The sequence below is a fragment of the Aulostomus chinensis genome, chromosome 4 (genome assembly GCF_037954235.1).
Source record: "Aulostomus chinensis isolate RoL2024-O1b breed Wild chromosome 4, RoL_Achi_v1.0, whole genome shotgun sequence".
Classification (NCBI taxonomy): Eukaryota; Metazoa; Chordata; class Actinopteri; order Syngnathiformes; family Aulostomidae; genus Aulostomus; species Aulostomus chinensis.
In genome coordinates, this window is record NC_141323.1 from 28,264,420 (window position 1) to 28,286,590 (window position 22,171).

General features: G+C 43.7%; 7 non-coding genes and 1 pseudogene across 7 annotated transcripts; 4 read left to right on the plus strand and 4 right to left on the minus strand.

Moving 5' to 3' along the window:
- Positions 1 to 64: 64 nt before the first annotated feature.
- On the plus strand, positions 65 to 183 carry LOC147265250 (5S ribosomal RNA). Its single transcript, XR_015113910.1, has one exon. It is a non-coding gene; the product is annotated as a 5S ribosomal RNA (ribosomal RNA).
- Positions 184 to 492: 309 nt separating this feature from the next.
- LOC147265251 (5S ribosomal RNA) lies at positions 493 to 611 on the plus strand (annotated as a pseudogene).
- An 873-nt stretch (positions 612 to 1,484) lies between these two features.
- trnak-uuu (transfer RNA lysine (anticodon UUU)) lies at positions 1,485 to 1,557 on the minus strand. The gene has a single exon. It is a non-coding gene; the product is annotated as a tRNA-Lys (tRNA).
- Positions 1,558 to 1,800: 243 nt separating this feature from the next.
- On the minus strand, positions 1,801 to 1,873 carry trnaf-gaa (transfer RNA phenylalanine (anticodon GAA)). Its single transcript has one exon. It is a non-coding gene; the product is annotated as a tRNA-Phe (tRNA).
- Positions 1,874 to 9,839: 7,966 nt separating this feature from the next.
- Positions 9,840 to 9,912, plus strand: trnak-uuu (transfer RNA lysine (anticodon UUU)). The gene has a single exon. It is a non-coding gene; the product is annotated as a tRNA-Lys (tRNA).
- Positions 9,913 to 15,933: 6,021 nt separating this feature from the next.
- trnak-uuu (transfer RNA lysine (anticodon UUU)) lies at positions 15,934 to 16,006 on the minus strand. Its single transcript has one exon. It is a non-coding gene; the product is annotated as a tRNA-Lys (tRNA).
- A 243-nt stretch (positions 16,007 to 16,249) lies between these two features.
- trnaf-gaa (transfer RNA phenylalanine (anticodon GAA)) lies at positions 16,250 to 16,322 on the minus strand. Its single transcript has one exon. It is a non-coding gene; the product is annotated as a tRNA-Phe (tRNA).
- Positions 16,323 to 19,847: 3,525 nt separating this feature from the next.
- On the plus strand, positions 19,848 to 19,920 carry trnak-uuu (transfer RNA lysine (anticodon UUU)). Its single transcript has one exon. It is a non-coding gene; the product is annotated as a tRNA-Lys (tRNA).
- Positions 19,921 to 22,171: the final 2,251 nt, after the last annotated feature.

Here is a 22,171-nt window from a genome sequence, read left to right on the forward strand (position 1 = left end):
CATTTTTTTTGAGGTTGTAAAGTGAGTGAAATGGATATCGAGCCCATGTGTGTGAGAGTCAAGGGCTTACGGCCATACCACTCTGAACACGCCCGATCTCGTCTGATCTCGGAAGCTTAGCAGGGTCGGGCCTGGTTAGTACTTGGATGGAAGACCGCCTGGGAATACCAGGTGCTGTAAGCTTTTTTGTTTCATTGTGAGGAAAGGGCCGCTTTGAGACTTTGGGGACCAGCATGAGCGAGCTTCCCTCACACACCTTTTCTTGAAGGGCCCTCTGCAGCTTTGGAATGGAATTTCATGCAGTGGTTAATTTGAAGAAGACAGATGGCAGATGCAGTACTTTTCTCTCGATGACATCAACATTCTTTTCTTTTATTGACAGGACACCGATTTGGCGTGTGAAAAGACCCTGAGGCATTTGCGCATCACTTTTTTTCTGAGGTTGTAAATTGTGTGAAATGGATATAGAGCCCATGTGTGTCAGAGTCAAAGGCTTATGGCCATGCTACTCTGAACACGCCCGATCTCGTCTGATCTCGGAAGCTAAGCAGGGTCGGGCCTGGTTAGTACTTGGATGGAAGACTGCCTGGGAATACCAGGTGCTGTAAGGTTTTTTGTTTCATTGTGAGGAAAGGGCAGCTTTGAGTGTTTGGGGACCTGCATGAGCGAACTTCCCTCACACACCTTTTCTTGAAGCGCCTTTCTGCAGCTTTGAAATGGAATGTCATGCAGTGTGTAATTTGAAGTAGACAGATGGCAGATGCAGTGTACTGGGCTTCTCTCTACTCCTCTCTCTCCTCCTATGTGTGTCATACATTAATTATACTCATAGGTATTACTAACTTGTCTCCTTTTCTGGAGCCTTTTAGGCTCCTCTCATTCCAGATCTGGGTGCTGCTGGAGGAGGCTGCAGAGCTGAAGAGGCTCAAGCTGCCACCCGTAGCTCCACCTGCTCACATCACCGTCTTTCCATCAGTCTCTCTCTCTCTTTATCTCTGTCCCTCTCTTTCCTTCTACATATCCGTCTTCCTCCATTATCTGTATTGTTCCTTTTCTCTTTCCCCCCAATCGGTCAAAGCAGAAGGCCGTCCCCATTGAGCCTGGATCTTCTCGATGTTCCTGCCTGTTAAAAGGAAGGTTTTTGTCGCCGCTTTTGCAGGATGTGCTTGCTGATGGAGAATTGTTGGGTGTAGATTCATTGAAGCAGTTTGGTACTGGACCTGCTCTACCTGTAAAGTGTCATGAGATAAGTTTTGTTGTGATTTGGTGCAATATAAATAAAATTAACTTGACCAGTGTCATTTGTGGTCTTTCGTTAATTGCATGCCACATGAAATTATTATTAGTCACTTTTATCTCACATTTGACCTGCAGCTGCAGTCTCACAGTGGCAAGACGAGAACACTTCTACTTCTGATGATAACAGTTTGTTCAACTATGAACTTCATCCAGTACCATGTTGTCAAACACTGGAACATCCACAGCACCTGAACAGGGACTTGAACCCTGGACCCTCAGATTAAAAGTCTGATGCTCTACCGTCTGAGCTACTCAGGCTCTTCCTTCAGCATTTAGACAGGAAAAGAAACACCTGTGAAGGTCAAACTGCTGCTTTCTTGACTTGTTCAATCCTCCATGTTCAAGTCCACCATGCTTTTGATTGGTTCTGATTCTCTGTGGCAAAATCCAACAAGAGGCTCCAAAAATGTCTTGAATGTCATAAGAATGCACAGGACAAGATGTTCGTTTCCTTCATGTCTGCAGTTCCTCCACTGGAAAGTAAAGTCAATGCTGTTCCTCTGCTGAAACCTGGGATCGGACCAGGGACCTTTAGATCTTCAGTCTAACGCTCTCCCAACTGAGCTGTTTCAGCTCTGAGGGAGGGCCCTGCTTCTCTCATTTTATAATCTCTTCCACTCTCACTAGAACTTAGAGAGGATTTGAGCTTCTGAAGTCATGACACATTGAACAGTTCTACAGGACCATTTTTGATGAATGTCTGAATCAAACAAGCCTCTTTTGTTTGTCTTCTTCCCAGTTGCCTCAACATTGTGTGAGCCAATAATTCCACATCTGTACCAGACACACCTCTGGTTGGTGGGTTTTCTGGATCTTTCTGTTCTAACAGTGTCTTTTATCTTAAATATGCCACTTTCACATGAAAACATCAATAACAGGACAATATCAAAACTATTATTGCTGCTGTTGCTGTTGTTGGTTGTGTGTCTGTCTTCCATCCCCCTGTCCCCCTGTCTTTCTCTCTGCTTGTCTTTCACCCTCATCTTGTTCCCATCTTTTTGTCATTCTCTCCCTCATTTCTCTCTGTCTTTTGTCTTTTCTTCTCTATATTTGTCTTCTGCTGCTCCAGGATCAGCTCCTATCACACAGTGGTCCAGAACCATTATGAAGCCTGATCATGAATGTGAGCAAAGCTCTTAGAACAGGCCTGCTGCCACCACAACTAAGATCCTGCAGGTCACTAGAAACTCCAGTGTCCAGCTGACAAGTGGACTTTCCTCTGATCTGTGGTGGTGCTGAGTTTAGCAAACATCTCCAACAAGAAGATGAAGGAGGCCATCAACTCCTCCAAGCTCAACATCTATACTGGCTTTACTGGGAGATCAGGAGGTCAAAGCAGATCTTCACCCTCCACCTCAGATGGTTTCTACTCACAGAGATGAGGGACCAGTTCAAACCAGCTACCTGGAGCTCCCTTAAGCCATTGTCCCCATCAGCTAACATCTGGATCTGGACCTGCACCGGTGCTGATTTGTGTCTTGAGTCCCCAGACTTTGTTGAACCACAGAAGCTTCAACTGGTGACGGTCGTACAACCAAGTGTGAAGGTGAGCCTGCATTGTCTGATCTGGAGCTAACAGGGGAATTAGCAAGTGCTCTGACTGTTCTAGAGTTGCTGCTTAGTTGAATTTGAATTTATTTGTTGAAATGTTCCAGTTTCTATGAGGTCAGGGAAGATTGGTGTGGATCTAAAGGTCCCTGGTTGGATCCCAGGACATTGTTTTGGCTCATTTGAACATTTTCAAACCCTCGTTGCTCAGATTTTACATGAATTTGATCATGACTTTTGGACACATGTCTTGTTTATTAATTAAATAATCACTTCAGTTATGAATTTAGTGAGTCACCCAGACTTGGTCAATAATAAAAGTTAGTCTGGTTATTATCCAGTTTCCAGTCAGTAGGGACACACACACACACACACACACACACACACACACACACAGCCTGTCTTTGGTATAAAATGGTCTGTCACGTTCACGTTGGAAGATTTCTCTGACTCAATTGTGAATAAAGAGATTCTTCATCTGACACCTGAGTCTTGATCCACTGATTCCTCTGATCCACCTCTTTCTGCTCCAACAAGGCTGACATGGATCAGGTGGGTCCATGTCATCCAATCAGTAGGTTTCTCTTCTCAATTAATTTTCTTCATCCCAGTTTAGATTGATTCTTCTCAGCCTCATGAAGTAGCATCTGATCAGGTGTTTGACTGCTTGTTGGTTGTAATTCCATAGATTTTAATCTCAGATGTTATAGAATTAATAAGAACATCTTAAAGACCTTTGTCCAACACTTGAAACTCACCTGTCTGTGGAGGCCCAACTGGCCTTTGGTAGTGAGGTGGTGGATGCATGTGAATGAAATGAGGCTCGTGTTGCTGTGAGGAGCCACTAGAGGGAGACACCTGTCGTTCCTCCCAGCTGACAATGAGGCTTCACAGCTGCATTTGAAGCTGTCCTTTATGAGTCACAACTGTCTTGAGCTCAGGAGCCAAACTCACCGAAAAAATATGCAAGTGGCTTTGGACAAAAGCGTCTGCTCAATGAAATTGTAGGATTGTAGAATTCTATAAATGTAGAATATAATTGTAGAAATGCTCTCTCTCACCACCCCCCAAAGTCTGTGCCAGGGTCTCTGGCCAGTGGTCAATGGCTCCTATCACCTGCCCAGGATGGATCAAGCTTGCTTGTCTTTGTAATTCTGCACTTATTAGAGACCTGGAAACAAAGGAATGCTGAAAAAGAGAAAATAGGACCTCACACAAATGGGCTTGTAACATAATTTTAAAGAATTGTGTAAATGTGAATCTTTTACAAATGTGTGTGTGAATGTGGTTGTTGTGGCCGAGTGGTGAAGGCGATGGACTAGAAATCCATTGGGGTCTCCCTGCTCAGGTTGGAGTCCTGCCAACAATGTTAAAGTGTTGATGTTCTGGAGGAGACAACATCTGATCTTTTTAGATCCACGAGTCAAAGGTTTTCTTTAAAGGGCTGTTGAAGCTGAGGATGAGGGAGAGACAGAATTTCAAACCATCTTCGTGAGGACATTTTGAAAAATGATGACATTTTGCCACAGTTATTATTGACTTGGAACACTGCAAAAATATCCCCTCTCCAAAAACCCTCCTCTTCTACTTTGTACCCAAGTTGTCTCCTCATCAGGCACCACAGTGTCCAGGATGTTCAGTCAAAAAATCATTAGTGATTTTAAAAATGTCCATCAAACACAAAATAAGGCTTCAAATAGGTAAAATCACCATCTGTAGAATGGACCAATATGCTGATGTGATCCTTTGATTAGTTTAGGATCAGTCAGAGATCAAAGACTGAAGCAGGAGATCAATGCTCAGAACCCAGAGATCAAAGACAGAATTCAGACATCAGAGACAGAATTCAGACATCAAACACATACCTGATGGAGGCTCCACCCCCCCCCCCGACAGTTTCCATGTAAGTCGTAAGTTTTATTTTTAAAGCGCCAAATCACAACAAATGTTATCTTCTTTTTATTCTTTTTATTAAAGATTGAAGCTCCATACAAGACAGAGTTTGTAGACAAGAACATCACAGCCTGGGAAGCTTTCACTTCTTTTGACAGACAGCTTTGATTTCAGGTTCGACCTCTGTAAAATTGAAAGTAAAGTAAATGAAGCACCTGTGAAGGTAAAACTGATGATGTCATGACTTGTTCAGTCCTCCAACGTTAAAGTCCAACAAGCTTTTGATTGGCTCTGATTCTCTGTGGCAAAATCCAACAAGAGGAAAAAGAAAATCTTGGGGTTGTCTCACTTTTTTTCATAGAAACTCTGCATAGGACAGTGATAGGATGCTTGTTTCCTTGGATGAAAAAGTCTGGTACTCTCATCTTCTTAAACATTTACTTGTTCAATCAGGACAAGAGAATCTGAGCTTGGATGTCATTTTGTAGTAAAAGGTGAATTAAACTTGTAAACATCAGCTGGTGTTCACTCTGATGATGTGTCGATGGTCTGTATTCTGCCTTCTGTAGCACGAAGCTGCTGGGAAGAAGCCTGATTATGTCAGAGTTGTGTTCAGTGGCTCCTGCTGGGTCCATTTCTGACAAATAGGCTCCAAAGAGTTCAACTGTTTAAAAGGTGAGGGTTGCCATCAGCAGACGAGGTGGCCGAGTGGTTAAGGTGATGGACTGCTAATCCATTGTGCTCTGCAAGCATGGGTTTGAATCCCATCCTTGTCCCAAGTGACTCTGGTTTCTACTTCTAGGTTATGGAATTACTGTGAGGCTTTTTTTTTTTTTGGAACTTATTTTTTATTTAACATACATACAGCACAGATAGAACATGACAGAGATGCGCAGACAAATATTCCAGACAAGTGTTCAGATACTTATTCCAAGATACACATGAAAAAAAAAAATATATATTTTTTTTTTTAAAAATGTTGATGTTTATAATTCCAATACTGTTTTCACTGGTGCCCATCTTTCAGCAAACTGTCCTGTTTTCAGCTGTAACCTTGCTGTGATTTTTTCCATGATGTATACATTTTTTACTCTATTCCTCCATTGTGATATGTTTGGAGGTTCTGGCTTTAGCAAGCAGGCTGTTATTGTCTTTTTAGCGATCAGAATCAAAATCCTCCACAAAGCAATCAGGTTTCTGTCTGTCAGATTCTCAGGTGGTATGCCAAGGATAAACATTGCTGCGTCCAAAGCAAAATTAATGTCCAAAATTTGCCCAATCTCGTTCCGAACATTCTCCCAGAAGTTCAACAGCTGTGGGCAATCCCAGAATATGTGCGTAAAATCTCCTATTAACTGACATCCTCTCCAACACAGTTCAGATGTGTTGCTATATTTTGAAGTCTTAGATGGAGTGTTGAAATATCTCATCTTCACCTTCCAGTCAAACTCCCTCCACATTGGGCTGCTTGTTAATTTGTGTCCTGCTCTGAATGTTTCCTCCCAATTTTCATCTGGTATAATAGTATTTGTTTCTAATTCCCATTTTTCCTTAACATCCAAATTGTTGTCCTTACATTCATGTTGTAGTACTCTATAGATTTTTGATATTAACCCCTTTTTAGTCTCCCCCTCCAAATACGACAACAGCAATTCCTCCAGCTTAGCTGGTGTTCTACAAATATTTTCCCACTCTCTGTGCTTCTGAAGGTAGTGTCTTAATTGTAGAAATTTGTAGAAGTCATGGTTCGGTAAGTTAAACTCTTTTTTAAGTTGCTCAAACGACTTCATATACTGTCCATTGAAAACTTGTGCAATATAAATTAACCCCTTACTTCTCCATTTGTTGTACCCTGCATCCATAACAGATGGTAAAAAGTCTGGATTTCCTGCTATTTTGGTGATTCTACTTATTGACTTAGATATTTTCAGTTTTTTTCGCACTATTGACCATACTTTTATTGTTACCCTAATCCAGTCATTACGCAGCCCCTCTTTTTTCTGCATCTTCTCTTTCAAAAACGGGAGTACCTCCAAAGGTGTTTTCTGACAGGAATTTTGTTCCATTCCCACCCACATTGTGTCTGTCTCCTTCGTGATCCACGTAATAATCGCTCTAAGTTGTGCTGCCCAATAATAATTTTTTAGACCAGGTAAATTTAACCCTCCCTTCTCTTTTGGGCAAAGAAGGATTTTGTATTTGATTCTAGCTTTTTTATTTTGCTAAACAAATTTAGATATGATTTTGTCTAACATCTTAAAAGTTGAACTAGAGACCATAATTGGCAGTGACTCGAACAGAAACAACAATCTGGGTACAATGTTCATTCTCACTGTTTCGATTCTTCCCACCATCGACAGGGGCAATATCTCCCATCTGGCCAAATCCTTCTTTATTTCTGTATATAATCAATAATGATGCCAAGATATCTAAACCCTGTGGTGGTCCATTTGAAATTGAACTTTCCCTCTAATTCAGTTGGATATTTGCCTGAAAGCATCATTGCTACTGACTTAGATTCATTAGTTAAATAACCTGATAATTCTCCATATTCATTCAGATTGTTCAATAAAGCTGGTATAGTTAAGGAGGGTTCACTTAGATATGTTCATATATCGTCAGCAAATAAAGATATTTTATGCTCCACTCCCCCTTCATCTCTTATTCCCTTAATATCCTTATTTTGTCTTATTGATTCGGCTAATGGTTCAGTACTTAATGCCAACAGCAATGGACTCAGACAATCCCCTTGTCTGACCCCTCTTTTGAGGGGAAAGAAATCTGAACAGCATCCGTTAACTCTAATCTGTGATTTGGGGTTTTTATAAACCAATTTTACCCAATCTATAAATGTTGAATGAAACCCAAAAACTTCTAATGTCCGATATAGGAAGCTCCATTTTACCCGGTCAAATGCCTTTTGTGCATCTAAACTGAGCATCAAAGCGGGCTGTCTGTTGTTTTTAGTACATGATATAAGATTTAATGTTCTCCTAATATTGTTAGCTCCTTGTCTACCAGGGATGAACCCTGTCTGATCTGGTTTGATTAATTTTGTTATATATATCTGTATCCTATGTGCTAAAATATGAGTCAATATCTTCAGATCACTACATAACAAGCTGACAGGCCTGTATCCTTCACATGTGGTTGGGTCCTTTCCTTCTTTATGTATGACTGAGATAATGGCTTCTGACCAAGATGTTGCTGGGTCACCTGATGTCAGGGCATAATTAAATCCTTTGAAAAGGGCTGGTGTAATCTCCTTCGCAAAACACTTATAAAATTCTCCCGAGAGCCCATCCGTGCCAGGGGATTTATTATTTTTAAGTACCTTAATTGTATTAGCTATTTCCTGTACTGAGATTGGCCTAACCATTTCAGATGCCTCCTCTGTTAATAATGACGGTAAGTGCAATCTTTTGAGGAATGCCAGTGTTTTATTTTCTAGTGATTGCGAGTCAGGGTCATCATATAGATTTTTATAATATTCTGCAAAGGCTTCTGCTATCTCCGTTGGCTTTATCATATATTTTTTAGAGTTAGGATGTCTTATTTTATTTATCGTCCTATTTGCCTGGGCTTTTCTAAGTTGAAATGCTAATAATCTGCTGGCTCTATTCCCCATCTCATAATATCTCTGATTCGTAAACCTTAAAGCCCCCTCTGCTTTGTAAGTTAATAGTTCATCGAGCCGTTGTTTGATTTTTTTCAGTTCGATAAGTGTTGAGTTACTTGATGTTCTTTTGTGTTCCAATTCCAACTCTCTAATTTTATTCTCTAACATATTTTGTTGCTTTAATCGGGCCTTTCTCATTCTGGAAGATATCTCTATTATTTTCCCTCTAATAACTGCCTTCCCCCCGTCCCATAAAATTGAAGGTGAAACTTCCCCTTTGTCATTAGTTTGAAAGTATTCCTTTAAATTTTGTTTTAGTTCCTTTACCACACTCTCATCTGATAACAGAGATACATTAAGTCTCCAGTATTTGAAAAAAGATTCATTACCCATATCTACCGTTGGCGTAATAGGAGCATGATCACTTATAGTGATGGTGTCTGTGCCACAGTCCAGCACTTTATGCATATGTTGTTGTGAAACGCAGAAAAAATCTATCCTTGAATAACTCCCGTGTGGGTTTGAGTAAAAAGTCAAATCCTTCCCTCTAGGGTTATTTCTTCTCCATGGATCAGTAAGACCTCGCTCTCTTATGACATTATTTAGTACCTTCGATTTTTTTGCACTTGGTCCCTGTTCTGGAGGCAATCTATCCAGCTTACCATTCTGCACTGTGTTAAAATCACCCCCAATCACTATCATCCCTTTCCCATTGTTGGCAATTACGTTGGCTATATTTTTAAAGAATGCCGCATTTTCCTCATTTGGGGCATAAACATTTAGTATGGATATTGTCATATCGCTTATGGAACCAACCATCATTATATATCTTCCCAGATGATCTTTTATCACTTTCTCTGTATGAAATTGCAGGGATTTATTTATTAATATGGCTACTCCCCTTCTTTTTCCAAAAGAAGCATGAAGTACTAAAACCCACCAACCAGAGGTGTGTCTGGTACAGATGTGGAATTATTGGCTCTCACAATGTTGAGGCAACTGGGAAGAAGACAAACAAAAAAGGCTTGTTTGATTCACACATTCATCAAAAATGGTCCTGTCGAACTGTTCAATGTGTCATGACTTCAGAAGCTCAAATCCTCTCTAAGTTCTAGTGAGAGTGGAAGAGATTATAAAATGAGAGAAGCAGGGTCCTCCTTCAGAGCTGAAACAGCTCAGTTGGGAGAGCGTTAGACTGAAGATCTAAAGGTCCCTGGTCCGATCCCAGGTTTCAGCAGAGGAACAGCATTGACTTTACTTTCCAGTGGAGGAACTGCAGACATGAAGGAAACTAACATCTTGTCCTGTGCATTCTTATGACATTCAAGACGTTTTTGGAGCCTCTTGTTGGATTTTGCCACAGAGAATCAGAGCCAATCAAAAGCATGGTGGACTTTAACATGGAGGATTGAACAAGTCAAGAAAGCATCAGTTTGACCTTCACAGGTGTTTCTTTTCCTGTCTAAATGCTGTAGAAAGAGCCTGAGTAGCTCAGACGGTAGAGCATCAGACTTTTAATCTGAGGGTCCAGGGTTCAAGTCCCTGTTCAGGTGCTGTGGATGTTCCAGTGTTTGACAACATGGTACTGGATTAAGTTTAGTGTTGAACAAACTGTCATCATCAAAAGTAAAAGTGTTCTTGTCTTGCCACTGTGAGACTGTCACTAGAAAAGTGACCAAAAATAATTTCATGTGCCATGCAATTAACAAAAGACCACAAATAACACTGGTCAAGGTAATTTTATTTATTTTGCGCCAAATCACAACAAACGTTATGTCATGACTCTTTACAGGTAGAGCAGGTCCAGTACCAAACTCCTTCAATGAATCTACACCCAACAATTCTCCATCAGCAAGCACATCCTGCAACAGCGGTGACAAAAACCTTCCTTTTAACAGGCAGGAACATCGAGCAGATCCAGGCTCAATGGGGACGGCCTTCTGCTTTGACCGGTTGGGGGGAAAGAGAGCAGGAGAGCGGGGCTAATTCTTGCTTTTGGAGCTTCCTTCAACAACTACCAAGCCTCCTGGGTACTGTAGGAAACATGGTCAAGTTCTTCTTACTTTTCAGTAACGTCCTGCTCACATTGGTCTGTCTTCATTTTGACTCCTCCCACTGCCACAATGACAAGCCTTTATACACTTGGTGACTGGGGCCCTGGTTGCTGCAGGCCTCAACACCAGCCTGTGGTTGTGAGCAGGGCAGAACAGAACTGACAGTATCACACATGCAGGACCTGGGTCAGATCCTGGTGCCAGCTGGGGCACAGCTTTAACCTGGACCCCCTGGAAGATCTTCTCCAGGAAGTCGCCTTTTTGGTTCCATCAAGGCCTGTGAGGATGGTGAAGAGTGATCCACCATCAGGCAGCACAGTCAGCAGCAGCCATTTTGTTCCACTAGACTCAAATATGATAGTGAAAGACTGGTGAGTTCTTGCTAACTAACACTTCCTGTTTTTATTGCTATTCTTCCATGAATGTGCTCTTGTTGGCTTGTCCCCAACCACAGTTTCAAAGCCATGATGACATCTTTCATTAACAGTCAGACTTATTTTTTCTCTATTTGGACAAATAAGGTTTCAACTAACACGGCTGGCCAACGTCCTGGAGTTAATTCAGCCTGTAGAACCAGGTGCTGGTTCCTTCTTTTACCAGGCAGGAACAGGCAGCAGATCCAAGATCAGTAGGTGCAGATGTCTGCTTTGACTGGTAGGAGGAAAGAGAGCAGGAGAGCTGGTCAGAGACAAAGACAGATAATGAAGAAGGACTGCTGTATTCTGCTAGCACATGCTAGTCACAGTCAGAGATAATGAGTCTCAGCAGGTAAAGATTCATCATTTATTTCAGAAGATAATTGGACGTTCACTGGAAGACTATGAATGTTTGTGGGTCAGAGGTGAAAAGAGTACAAGTGCACCTGTTGTGTGTGATGGGGCACCAACATGCAAGAAGTTGTCAAACATTTCCAGCAAAACAGCATGAAACTTCAAGTAAAGAATTAAAATTATTGAATTCAGTGTTTAACTACCAGGCCTCTGGAATAAAACACCAGGAACAACTGACTACCTCACCATTGACTTCACACTGATAACCAGGAGGTAACGTGGTTGTCAGAGCAGCGATGCTCAGGTCTGTGGACTCAGAGGAGGATTCTTCTTCTGGTCCTAGGTTTGAAGACATCAGCAGCCTTGTTTGAGTCAACTGGGATGTTCCTCTCAATAGACAGCAGCATTAAATCAGAGAGCCTGTCTGCTCCATGTCTCCTCCTGGATCAGCTTCAGTTTGGAGAGTCACCGTTACACTGAAGCAGAGGTCACTGGCAGTGTTACATAAATTGGGAGGATGTGCCCATGTTGTTGGCTTGAAGGTAGCTCAGCATTACTGCACATTGTTGTTTTGGAGAGTTCAAGATGAAGAGAACTCTTCCAGTTCAGGACATTTTCTTCCCACAAGTGAATATAGCAGCCAACACCTCCCCCACAGAGAGGCTGTAAGAGACCTGCCACACCTCTCCAGTAACCTGGGATATGATGGCAGTGGTGGGATTTGAACTCACACCTCCTCAGACACTGGAGCCTTAATCCAGCCCCTTAAACCGCTCGGCCACACTACCTCAATTTGCTAGTTAGTGAGTTGGTCTGTGAAAGGCATGTTGAAGAGGAAGTAACATAATGATATAAAACTTACTCTGAAGGGGGACCCCTTTCCTCCCGCGGTCACAGGAAGTGACGACAGCGCCGCTAGAAGCACCCAGGAAAGAAATGGTAAAAGGACTCAATTTGTACAGCTCCTTTCTACCTCAGCACGCCACGCTAGCAAACCCCCTTTTGTTTGGTTTGGTTGTTGTTCAGTGACTGTGGATGAATACACAGGAGATGTTGAGCATGAATTTGTGTTCCCTGTTCACTTGAATATATGCAGGAGTATGAGGTGGAAATAATACTGTTTATTTTTTATTTTCAATTTTTTTTTTAACCTGTCCTGTTCAGTAGCTGAGGCAAGCAGCATCAGTGTTCCTGGTGCCTTGTTGTACTGAAGCAGTTTTATTCTGCATAGGAGGAATCTGAAAAACTCCTCCTATCGCCATTTATGTTTAATTTTATTAGGAATGGTATTGGTTCATTGATAAAGCTACCGGACTGAGGCTCAGGAGTGGACAGGAAGAGAGAACAGGGACAGGACAGCGAAGACAAGGGGGAGGGGGGAGACAAAAACAACAACAGCAATAGCAGAAAACAACAATAAAAAACACAAAACAAACAAACAAACAAAAACTAACAAAAAACAAACAAAAAACAAATAAACAAACAAAGAAAAAGTAACAACAACAAAAGAAAAAGAAAGAAAAAACATTGGTTGCAGAATTTCCGGTGCAGGCTTACCATTTGGTTTAATATAATTTTAAGATAAATTTCTGAGTGTGTGTTTATGGGTCAGTTGTGCGCTCCATGCATGTATGTGTGTATACGCGTGCGTATACGCGTGTGTATGTGTATGTGTGTGTGCTACGGTTTGTCTTGGATGCTGTGCGTAGCTGGCTGTAGCTGATGTGAGGGGCCAGGACATTCGCACCCCCAGTCCAGGATAGCAGGTAGGTCAGGACCAGGTCACCAGAGCACCCAGAAACCCCCAGAACATGGGGAGCCCCCGGCCACCCCTTCCCCAGGAAACAGCCACAGGCCCAACCCATGCCAGGACCCATAGGAAAGCATAGGAGCAGCAACCCCCACTCAGAAGCAACCCACAGAGAGACGGGGCAGAGATGACCCTGTTCCCGCCGGGCACCCCCCCCACACACATACACAGCATGAGCAGAGCCCAGGGGCACAGGGCCCCTCTGGCCCGAGACCCGACCAGAGCCCCCCAAGAGGTCCGCCAGCGGCGAGGCCGACACCCACCCACACCCCACACCCAGGCGGGGCAGCCACAGCCCACCACAACGACCAGGCCCACCGCCTCCGAACAGAGGACCACCCCCCCCCCAAAGAGCCCCGGCCAGGCCCCCAGGCCTGCAATGGTGCAGTTAGCAAAGGAGGCAGCACTGGACCCACTCCCTGCCCCAGCTGCCCCCCCATCCCAACATGGTGCAGGGTGCGTGTTGTGCATGGGAATGTAGATGTGATGATGTGGATGACTAGAATGTAGTTAAAATTGGCGGAGGCACCCAGGGCATGGGAGCCCCGCCGGTTGCAGACGGCAGAGTTTCCCAGTACATCCTCATGCACTCCCCCAAGCCCTAAATGTCTACGATGTGATTAAAATTGGGGGGTCCAGCCCCTCAAGGCCTAGTGATACATAAGATGTGATGTGATGGGACAGAGAGGCAATGAGAGGAGCTGAGGAATGGGCCAGACCTGCAGGGGGCCAACTTCCAGACTGGCCCCGCTGACCACCCCGTCACCACTGCAACCAGCCGAAAGGGAGTCTAGCCTCCCTGGTCCAGGGGTCAGATTGGAGCACCAAGGGGCACTGTCCGGAGATCTGGGCAGAGGGCCCACCACCGTGCAGTGCAAGGGCAGGGAGGGCCCAGGCCCCCAGTGCACAGCAGAACCCCCAGCCAGCAGCCCGTGGTCAGTGCCCCCAGTTCGATCAGCATCAAGGAGGTCAGCCCCCATCCCTCAGACGTCCCCCAGCATCCTCCCTTTGTCCGGAGTGGCGGCAGTCCAGGACACCGCGCCAGGGCCCAGCCCGCCCGAGGATGGGCCGAGGTTAGCAAACCCCTCCCAAATGTTGGTGCGACCCCCCCCCCCCCCCCGGGGGAGCGGCAGGGCCCCAGGCCAGCAAGTCCCAGGCGCCAAGCAATCCACCTCTACCTCACTCTCCAGCCCCTTACCTCCCTCCCTCCCGACCCCCCTCCCCCTCCCCCCCCCCCCGACCCCCCTCCCAGTCAAACCCCACCTAACCTTCCTTCCCCACCCTCCTCCCATCGTTTGGGGGCAAATATGCCCCAGCCGCCAGGGCAGGCCCCAGCACGCCCCGCCAGTGCCCGGTGACCTGGCGACCACAGCCCCCCCACAGCAGGACCCCACCGCAGGACCCCACCGGGGGACCGGCGCGAATCCCCGGCACCAGAGCCCAGGGCCCCCCCCCCCCCCTGCAGGGTCCCAATGTCACTGGTGACAATTCTTTTACCAGCTATGACCTTGGACAAGGACTTCTCAGGAGGAAACTTTTCATGGTGGCACAGTGAAGAAAACTAGACCTGAGCTGCCTGCTGAAATCTTGCAGGTGAAGGACCGAGCCCCACCTCTTTTAGACACCACCACTGTTGGCTCATGTTGTCCAAAAAAAAGTGTGTCAGGTTTTGACACACACGCATCTAAACACACACACATACACATGCATGTTCTTACACACAGAGACTTTTCCTCTGTTTTTGTTTTTTACTGGTTTTGAACCAGTAGTTGGTTTCTGTTGGTTTGATTTGCTTGACTGGTTGTTGTTTGTTTGACCTTGCAAATCCATATTTTGGGTTCTGGCCTGTTCTGCTTTTCATTTTGTGTTTGTATTAAAATTCTGTTGCTGAAAAAGACACTTTTTTTCCTTTTTGTTGATGTAAATATATGTGGGTCTAAACTGACCCATAACACCATGGATGTTACAATAGTTAATAATGTTAAAATGAAACAATAAATAAAACCAATCCATGTCAGAGATGTGTTCTAACACCCCTCAGTAATGGTCAGCAAACACAACAACATTTGTATATTTCTATTATTTTCTTGAGGTTCATTTGATCATTTTTTAACTGAAAAAACTTGGGAAAAAACTTGGATGATAGAAAATTGTTTTTAGTTTATTTGACAGCTGATTGAAGATGTGGGTCAAAACTGACCCGTTAACTTAAGAGATGGGAACAGAAAGCTAACACAAGAGGAAGGTTGAAGCTATGAAAAAGGAGTTTGATAAAAATCTTGAACTGACAGTAGAAATATCCTTTTGTATGTTTACCTTTGTTGACAGAAGTCACTTTAGCTTGGCAGTGAAAAGAATCTCAGCTAGCTTGACAAATAAGTGGCACAAACTGGGTTCAAGCTGGACTTTGGACACTGGTATCTGCAACAACTCCCATCAACTCCTAATCTAGCATCTCTGCTGTGCTCAAACTATTTTACAGAACATTTGACAGACCTGTGGAGCAGTGAGGACAGACATGAGTTGATCCACATGATCCACTGAAGTGCCATTTTCCCCTGCCACTGAGGTCACCAACATGAGCTGGAGTTGGGAATCTTGAACTGAACCTGGTATCACAGCGACACCTACTGCTGCTAAATGGAACAGCAACATTGAACCCAAGTACAGGATTGGAGGGAGACTGATGGTCGCTGTTTGGGTTTTTGAAGAAAAAGGAGGGCGTTGGTTCAAGCTGGATTCTCAGAGACTATTTCCCCAACCTCTACATTGGAATCTACACTGTCATCCAGTCATGTGACTGAAGTCATCCAGTCATGTCAGTGATGTCACTTGGCCACACATTCTAGAAAAGAATGCAGACTCCACATTTACCCCTATCTATTATTGTGTCCCACCCTCCTGGTCCTTACTCTGAATTCTGAAGTGGAACATCCACAGCACCTGAACAGGGACTTGAACCCTGGACCCTCAGATTAAAAGTCTGATGCTCTACCGTCTGAGCTACTCAGGCTCTTTCTACAGTATTTAGACAGGAAAAGAAACACCTGTGAAGGTCAAACTGATGCTTTCTTGACTTGTTCAATCCTCCATGTTAAAATCCACCATGCTTTTGATTGGCTCTGATTCTCTGTGGCAAAATCCAACAAGAGGCTCCAAAAATGTCTTGAATGTCATAAGAATACACAGGACAAGATGTTAGTTTCCTTCATGTCTGCAGTTCCTCCACTGGAAAGTAAAGTCAATGCTGTTCCTCTGCTGAAACCTGGGATCGGACCAGGGACCTTTAGATCTTCAGTCTAACGCTCTCCCAACTGAGCTATTTCAGCTCTGAGTGAGGGCCCTGCTTCTCTCATTTTATAATCTCTTCCACTCTCACTAGAACTTAGAGAGGATTTGAGCTTCTGAAGTCATGACACATTGAACAGTTCTACAGGACCAAACTGAACGAACTGAAGAAGCTTCTTGGAACTCTAAACTTCTTAACTCGCTTTCTCCAAAAACTGTGCCTGGACGAAGGCCGTTTCCAGCTGTCCTTCAAGCTGACGAGGGCCAAGTTTGATGACCTGTTTGGAGGATGTCAAGGATGGACACCAACTACAGGCCCCAGGTTCGTTGACATGACTTCACTGACACCAGGGGAATGTCAACACTGACAGGCTCTCTGGACTCATAGTCATGAGAATTTGTCACATAAGTTGAACATCTTCACATACGTGAATTCATTGAAGGAGTGTGGTTCTAGACCTGCTTTACCTGTCAAGTGTCTTGAGATAACTTTTTTTGTGATTTGTCACAATATCAATAACATTGACTCGACAATAAATCGACTCTTCCCCCCCAACCGTTTAAAGCAAACAGCCGTTCCCACTGATCCTGGATCTGTGCAACGTTCCTGCTTTTTAAAAGGAAAATTGTCATCATTGCTTTTGCAGGATGTGCTTGCTGATGGAGAATTGTTGGCTATGAACTCATTGAACTCACTCCAAGTCATTATTTTTGAGCAAACTCATGACTCCTGATGTTTAGCCACGTTACCGGTCTTCCCCATGACGGGTCGGTGGCAGCACTCGTCTACGTTCTCCCGCAGACTTTCTGCGGTTCCATCTTCCAGATTTTATTGATGAGGATTGTTGGTGGATGAGAGAATTGAAAATTTCTTACTGCAGTTTGAGGTTTGTACGATTGAAACTGTGTAGATTGGCGTTAAGAAGTTAGCTGGTTTGGATAAATTCAGGTATGAGCCACCACACTGAATCAGGCACAGGTATGACGTTCACCCTGACATAGAACATCAACAGCTTAACATTGTTGGCAGGACTCCAACCTGAGCAGGGAAACCCCAATGGATTTCTAGTCCATCGCCTTCACCACTCAGCCACAACAACCACATTGACACACATTTGTAGAGGATGGATATTCACAAAATTATCTTAGTTTCTGTCACAAGCCCATTTGTGTGAGGTCCTATTTTCTCTTTTTCAGCATTCCTTTGTTTCCAGGTCTCTAATAAGTGCAGAATTACAAAGACAAGCAAGCTTGATCCATCCTGGGCAGGTGATAGGAGCCATTGACAACTGGCCAGAGACCCTGGCACAGACGTTGGGGTGGTGATAGAGAGCATTTATACAATTATATTCTATATTTATAGAATTCTAATATCCTACAATTTCATTGAGCAAATGCTTTTGTCCAAAGCCATGTACGTTTCTCACATGTATAGAATATATATGTTACTCTTTTATCTACGTATTAACCACAAAATGCAGTCAAATGCCAGGAAATTCTGAGTATTTATTCATTATTTATTGTTATTTATTATTTTTGAATCCATTTTCATTGTCACTCTTCTGTTCATTTTCAGTTTGATTCATAAAAATGAACAAACTTTGACGTGTTTTCTTCTCTTGTGTGTCAACAATTTTGGATTTGGAATCTCCTGACAAACAGACCACATGACCAAGATGAAGTGTTTTTGGTGAGTTTGGCTCCTGAGCTCAAGACAGTTGTGACTAATAAAGGACAGCTTCAAATGCAGCTGTGAAGCCTCATTGTCAGCTGGGAGGAACGACAGGTGTCTCCCTCTAGTGGCTCCTCACAGCAACACGAGCCTCATTTCATTCACATGCATCCACCACCTCACTACCAAAGGCCAGTTGGGCCTCCACAGACAGGTGAGTTTCAAGTGTTGGACAAAGGTCTTTAAGATGTTCTTATTAATTCTATAAAACCTGAGATTAAAATCTATGGAATTACAACCAACAAGCAGTCAAACACCTGATCAGATGCTCCTTCATGAGGCTGAGAAGAATCAATCAAAACTGGGATGTAGAAAATTAATTGAGAAGAGAAACCTACTGATTGGATGACATGGACCCACCTGATCCATGTCAGCCTTGTTGGAGCAGAAAGAGGTGGATCAGAGGAATCAGTGGATCAAGACTCAGGTGTCAGATGAAGAATCTCTTTATTCACAATGGAGTCAGAGAAATCTTCCAACGTGAGAGAACCTGACAGACCATTTTATACCAAAGACAGGCTGTGTGTGTGTGTGTGTGTGTGTGTGTGTGTGTGTGTGTGTGTGTGTGTGTGTGTGTGTGTGTGCGTGTGTGTGTGTCCCTACTGACTGTCTGGGTGACTCACTAAATTCATAACTGAAGTGAGGGGGGGGGGGGGGGGGAGACGGGACAATGGCTTAAGGGAGCTCCAGGTAACTGGTTTGAACTGGTCCCTCATCTCTGTGAGTAGAAACCATCTGAGGTGGAGGGTGAAGATCTGCTTTGACCTCCTGATCTCCCAGTAAAGCCAGCATAGATGTTGAGCTTGGAGGAGTTGATGGCCTCCTTCATCTTCTTGTTGAAGATGTTTGCTAAACTCAGCACCACCACAGATCAGAGGAAAGTCCACTTGTCAGCTGGACACTGGAGTTTCTAGTGACCTGCAGGATCTTAGTTGTGGTGGCAGCAGGCCTGTTCCAAGAGCTGGGCTCACATTCATGATCAGGCTTCATAATGGTTCTGGACCACTGAGTGACAGAAGCTGATCCTGGGGCAGCAGAAGACAAATATAGAGAAGAAAAGACAAAAGACAGAGAGAAAGGAGGGAGAGAATGACAAAAAGATGGTAACAAGATGAGGGTGAAAGACAAGCAGAGAGAAAGACAGGGGGATGGAAGACAGACAGACAACCAACAACAGCAACAGCAACAGCAGCAATAATAGTATCGATATTGTCCTGTTATTGATGTTTTCATGTGAAAGTGGCATATTTAAGATAAAAGACACTCTTAGAACAGAAAGATCCAGAAAACCCACCAACAAGAGGTGTGTCTGGTACAGATGTGGAATTATTGGCTCTCACAATGTTGAGGCAACTGGGAAGAAGACAAACAAAAAAGGCTTGTGTGATTCAGACATTCATCAAAAATGGTCCTGTAGAACTGTTCAATGTGTCATGACTTCAGAAGCTCAAATCCTCTCTAAGTTCTAGTGAGAGTGGAAGAGATTATAAAATGAGAGAAGCAGGGCCCTCCCTCAGAGCTGCAACAGCTCAGTTGGGAGAGCGTTAGACTGAAGATCTAAAGGTCCCTGGTCCGATCCCAGGTTTCAGCAGAGGAACAGCATTGACTTTACTTTCCAGTGGAGGAACTGCAGACATGAAGGAAACTACCATCTTGTCCTGTGCATTCTTATGACATTGAAGACATTTTTGGAGCCTCTTGTTGGATTTTGCCACAGAGAATCAGAGCCAATCAAAAGCATGTTGGACTTTAACATGGAGGATTGAACAAGTCAAGAAAGCATCAGTTTGACCTTCACAGGTGTTTCTTTTCCTGTCTAAATGTTGTAGAAAGAGCCTGAGTAGCTCAGACGGTAGAGCATCAGACTTTTAATCTGAGGGTCCAGGGTTCAAGTCCCTGTTCAGGCGCTGTGGATGTTCCAGTGTTTGACAACATGGTACTGGATGAAGTTTAGTGTTGAATGAACTGTCATCATTAAAAGTAGAAGTGTTCCTGTCTTGCCACTGTGAGACTGTTGCTAGAAAAGTGACCAATAAGAATTTCATGTGGCATGAAATTAACAAAAGACCACAAATAACACTGGTCAAGTAAATTTTATTTATATTGTGCCAAATCACAACAAAAGTTATCTCATGACTCTTTACAGGTAGAGCAGGTCCAGTACCAAACTCCTTCAATGAATCTACACCAACAATTCTCCATCAGCAAGCACATCCTGCAACAGTGGTGGCAAAAACCTTCCTTTAAACAGGCAGGAACATCAAGCATCAAGGTGATACCTTCCAGGGTACCGATCTCATGAGATAAACTTGTAAAGTGTCATGAGATAACTTCTGTTGTGATTTGGCACTTTATAAATAAAATTGACTTGACTTGACTTGGAAGTTAGAATTAAATTTAAAGTAGAAAAGTCTTCCCTCTTCAATCCTGTCACTAAGTGTTGTAAACTGTTTCAAACAAATTCTACTGTTCAACAGTTCAAGAGTTTCTAATGAAGCTGAATGTGCTCTCTTATACTTTCCTCAATTGTGTTTCTTTCATGTCCACCTGAGATCAAAGACAGAATTCTAGGTACTGTCAAAGCCCTGATGACATCATCAGGAATTCTGACTTTGATCTGGAGACTCTTGCTTTAACCTGAATTTGATCTGACTAATGTTTTAGTTTAGGTTGCATGATACTGACCACCTCATTTCTCCTGATGGACTGGTGACCTGTCCAGGGTGAACCCTGCCTCTTGCCCAATGTCACCTGGGACCCCCCCCCCCCTCGTGACCCTTAAAGGATAAGAATAGAAAGAGGATGGAGGGATGGACTTAACACTGAAATCAGGTGATCTGATCCACATTCTAATTGTTCCTTTCCCTCTTTAGGAGTCAATGAGAATAGTAGTGTATATAATAATGTATATACAACCTTGGAGTATCTTTCCAAAGCTTTTCGTATTTAATCTTGTTTCTACTTGTAGTTTTATTGTCTGGATCTTTTCTTTTTATATCCTGCTGTCTGCTCTTTGCTTTTGGAGCTTCCTTCAACAACTACCAAGCCTCCTGGGTACTGTAGGAAACATGGTCAAGTTCTTCTTACTTTTGCAGTAACGTCCTGCTCACATTGGTCTGTCTTCATTTTGACTCCTCCCACTGCCACAATGACCAGCCTTTATACACTTGGTGACTGGGGCCCTGGTTGCTGCAGGCCTCAACACCAGCCTGTGGTTGTGAGCAGGGCAGAACAGAACTGACAGTATCTCACATGCAGGACCTGGGTCAGATCCTGGTGCCAGCTGGGGCACTGCTTTAACCTGGACCCCCTGGAAGATCTTCTCCAGGAACTCGCCTTTTTCAGTCGAAACAGCATGAAACTTCAAGTAAAGAATTAAAATTATTTCATTAACAATGAGGTCTCTGTAATAAAACAAAAGGGACAACTGACTACATCACCATTTCTACCTCTTTTTAACAGACTCACATTTCAAAACAATCAGGTTTATTTTGTTCCCTTCTTTCAGCAGAGAATGGTTTTGTTCCATCAACCTCTGGGTTCTGGGCCCAGCACGCTTCCTCTGCTCCACTCTGCTCTACCATTCATTGAACAGGCCTTAATTGAGGAGAGCAGGATTGTGACAAGAACAGGAATGTGAGTGTTGAAGGTTTCATAATTTGCTCTGAAGCAGGCCTCAGCAGGTAAAGATTCATCTCTTATTTCAGAGGAGGATTTGAAGAATTCATTGTTGCTGAACTGTTTATGCTTCAATTTCTGGACGTTCACTGGTGGAATGTTTGTGGGTCAGAGGTGAAAAGAGTACAAGTGCACCTGTTGTGTGTGATGGGGCACCAACATGCAAGAAGTTGTGTCTCCTCAGAGACTGGAGTCTTCATCCAGCACCTTAAACCGCTCGGCCACACTACCTCACTGTGCTATTCAGGGAGTTGGTCTGCTAAAGGCATGTTGAAGAGGAAGTAACATAATGATATAAAACTTATTCTGAAGGGGGACCCCTTTCCTCCCACGGTCACAGGAAGTGACGACAGCGCTGCCAGAAGCAGCCAGGAAAGAAATGGTAAAAGGACTCAATTTGTACAGCTCCTTTCTACCTCAGCAGGCCACGCTAGCAAACCCCCTTTTGTTTGGTTTGGTTGTTGTTCAGTGACTGTGGAT